The sequence below is a fragment of the Solanum stenotomum genome, chromosome 1 (genome assembly GCF_019186545.1).
Source record: "Solanum stenotomum isolate F172 chromosome 1, ASM1918654v1, whole genome shotgun sequence".
Taxonomy (NCBI): Eukaryota; Viridiplantae; Streptophyta; class Magnoliopsida; order Solanales; family Solanaceae; genus Solanum; species Solanum stenotomum.
The window spans coordinates 88217242-88220920 of NC_064282.1; the positions used below are offsets into that span (position 1 = coordinate 88217242).

The following is a 3679-nucleotide window of genomic DNA, read 5'->3' on the forward strand; positions in this document are numbered from 1 at the left end:
AGGATTCGTATAACTACCACTTTTGAAAACTTTGAGCAAAGGAATCATCATTCCATTGAAATCCTTCCTGATAAATTCATCTTTGAGGTATTCAACGTCTTCCTAGTGGACAAGAGATAAGTGCATGCGCTTCTGTTTCCAAGCGATGGCTCACGCTTATAAGTAACATTCGCAAGGTTGAGATTGCAGAATCTAATGGATATCTTTCCAGGTGCCTTGTTGGTTGGAAAATCACAGATGTTGGACTTGAAGCTATTGTAGTTGGAACTGCGAACCATAGAGGTTTAGCAAAGCTATCTATTTGGGGAAACAACCTTTACCGTGGCATGACTGATGTTGGTCTCAAGGGTATTGCTTGAGATTGCCACCTGGACCAGATAAGAGTAAACAACAATGTCTAATCAAGCCGCCCTTTGCCTTGAAAGAATTCACACACGACCACCAGTTTTCCCAAAAATAAGGGAAGATTTGCTTCTTACTGCTCACGAAAACATCTGACATAAACTATAGTCAAGTTGTTCGCCTATCTTTCTGATCTCATTTCCTTCTATTCATCATATTTTTGGCTTGGACCCAGTGAAAAATGGGACGTACTCTCAGAGAACTTTCCTTGTGCAATGTGTCTTCTGTTGGTGATGAAGGCTTATTTGAGATTTCTCATGGGTGTCATCTGTTAGAGAAACTTGATCTTTTCCAATGAACAATTAACAGAGGTGTGTTCTTGATTCTTTCCTCTTTTCGCTTAAATCTTGTATCTTTATCTTAATATTTCAGTTTTAAACTTGTGTTGTTTTTCATTTTGCACTAAAATTGGTTCTTGATTGTGTACTGAAGATGCTTTGCCTTTTTTTTTTCTTTCTTCTTCTATGATTGGTTTAGTCCATTAAGAGCATATTTTGTGACTATCTGTTGAGGGAAAATATCTATTCAAAGGATAGTTTATGCAGGATGGTCTTTGTCTGATGTTTTTAATCTTCTAGTTTTTCAGAAAAACGATGTTTTTTTCCAAGCTTCATATCCAAGTAGAAACAAATCATCTATGCTTTTATCACGTGGGAAAAATGGAAAGAGGATTTGTGTCACTACCGCTTTTGAAAATTTTGAGCAGAGGAATCATCCTTCTATTGAAATCTTTATTTATAAATTTCTCTTGGAGGTATTCAAGCGGCTACCTAGTGACAGAGAGACAAGTGTTTGTGCTTGTGTTTCTAAGCGCTGGCTCACACTTTTAAGCAGTGTTCACAAGGATGAGATCGCAGAATCTAATGGATATCTTGCCAGGTCCCTTGTTGGTAGGAAAGTCACAATTGTCAAACTTGTTGCTATTGCCGTTGGAACTTCAAACCGTGGAGGTTTAACAAAGCTATATATTCGGGGAAACAACCTTTGTCATGGTGTGACTTATATTTGTCTCAAGGATATTTCTTGAGGTTCCCCTACTCTCAGAGAACATTCCTTGCGGAATGTGTCTTCTGTTGGTAATGAAGGTTTATCTGAGATTGCCCTTGAATGTCATTTGTTAGAGAAGCTTGATCTTTTCCAATGCCCAAGAAATAGAGGTATTTTTTCATTCTTTCATGTATTCACATAAAGCTTGTGTCTTTATCTTAATTTTTATTTTTCTTTTAAACTTTTGGGGTTAGAAAATTTGCACTAAAATTGGTTCTTGATTGTGTAGTGAAGATGCTTTGCCTTTTTTTTTTTTTGCTCTTTCTTCTTTTATGATTGTTTTAGTCCATTACACACCCAATTTCTATTATAAGCCAAAATCCACGAGGGCCTTAGAATTAGGCCGGAAGCCTCGGGACCTAAAGTAAGGTTTGTTCTGAACCAAACTAAATAATATGGGGCTAACAACGCTGATGGAATTCTCATCCAAGCTTGTTTACTCACAATATTGACTAGAGTCAAAATTAGGCCTTAACTTGAAAGTTAAAACACTTAATCACATTGACTTGCACTGAAAGCCTCAAGAGTCATGCCGACTATGCCACTAGCCTAAAATGACCCTTCTGGAGCTGATGGAAACGTCAAAATTGGATTTCGAGGTCATCTTTCTAAATTTCTCATAAAAATGACAGTTCAAGGTTCAAAAGCTCCAAAACAATAAAACTCGTCTAAAAACTTTTTTAAAAGGATGTTGATTTATCTAGAGTTGATAGTATACACCATCAATATTTGTAAAGCTTTTATAGCAAAATTAATTTACTTATGTACTTCCATCCAATTGATGTAGCCTATTTTTTAGGTCTGGATGGTTCTACCAGTCTGGAGCATAGGAGTTCCGATGCTGTGAATGAGTGTCGAATGATGAATTCATCTACGACAAACCCTTGTGATCCTAATCTTGTTCCTTCCTGGAAGTAGGTACCCTTCATTGTGTACAATTATTACTAATGTGAATTCAGCACATGCCTATTTTTGGATGGCCCATCTTTGCTCGTAGTCAACTGATTGATTAACCTACTATTCGTAATTTCCCTATTTATAAGTACATAAATATATATAATACATTTTTTCAAGACGTAATGTTGGGCCATGAGGAGATGGCCTAGTGGTTAAGGCATAGGACTAACAACTTGGATATTCTAGGTTTGAATCCCTGCTACAACACATGGTGTGCCCATCTGATCTATCCTTACTGGGCAGCATTACCTTGTCAATATGTTCTTGTGAGATGGATAAGTTGTCCACTGAATTAGTTGGGGTACATGCAAGCTGGTAGGGATGCCATTAGTATCGCAAAAATAATGAGTGGGGCATTGAAAGAATATATGACATAATGATAATCTGAATGTGTACTGCTTAGTCAAATGATAATTGATCAATCTCTCTTCCTTTTTACATTTCAGGAGAAGTTTTGACATCTTAGGTGCTTTGGAATTTGTACCTGGGATGCTCAATAGTTGTATCCAGGTTCATCCTCCTTCTAGAGTTAGACATAAGGTGTATGAGTTCTCACGTCTTTTGTCTGATACTCTTAAATTTGAACTTGTTCCCCGTGGGGATATTTGGGAAAGTCTATTCAACAATCATATTCTGAGTAAAGAAGATATAGGACTGTATTTTTTTGCAAGTGAGAAAGAAAGGTCAGCTTCTGTCTTATATATCTGTCCGTAAAGGAGTAAGGGGTTACAAAGTAGAAGTGCCCCCTTGCCCAGGAACATTTTTACTAGATATTCATTCTCATTTCCCATTATATGTAGGTCTGAGAGATATATTGCTCTAGTGGATTTCATGTGTAGCAAAGATTTGGTGATGAGAACACTTATAAATGATGTTGAGCTCCTTATACTTGCATCCAAAACCCTGTGTAGTGATTCTCATCTATAATTTCTCAGTTCTTTTCTCATTTTCAATGAACTTTTACGTAATACATTTACCTGTGTATGCTGAAAATTATGCCTTTTTAAAGTGGGGATACTTGTTTGGTTTCATTTGAGTATCAAAGCTAAAATCCAACATTTTAAGTTATTTTCCTTTTATACTTGATAGTCGTATATATTTTTGTCGTGCAATGTATGATATTCTAACATATAGCACAATCAAGGTGCCACCGGCGCCTTTGTGGGAGTCACGTGTAACCTTGAAATAGTTTCATCAAAAGGTTGATTTGCATATAGTAATTGAGCCTCAGTGAAATTATCACAATTGACTATGTTAAGTCAAAAAATAATGT

General features: G+C 36.5%; 1 pseudogene; it reads left to right on the top strand.

Moving 5' to 3' along the window:
* The first annotated feature begins 1039 nt into the window (after window positions 1-1039).
* LOC125858365 (uncharacterized) lies at window positions 1040-3333 on the top strand (annotated as a pseudogene).
* The last annotated feature ends 346 nt before the right edge of the window (window positions 3334-3679 follow it).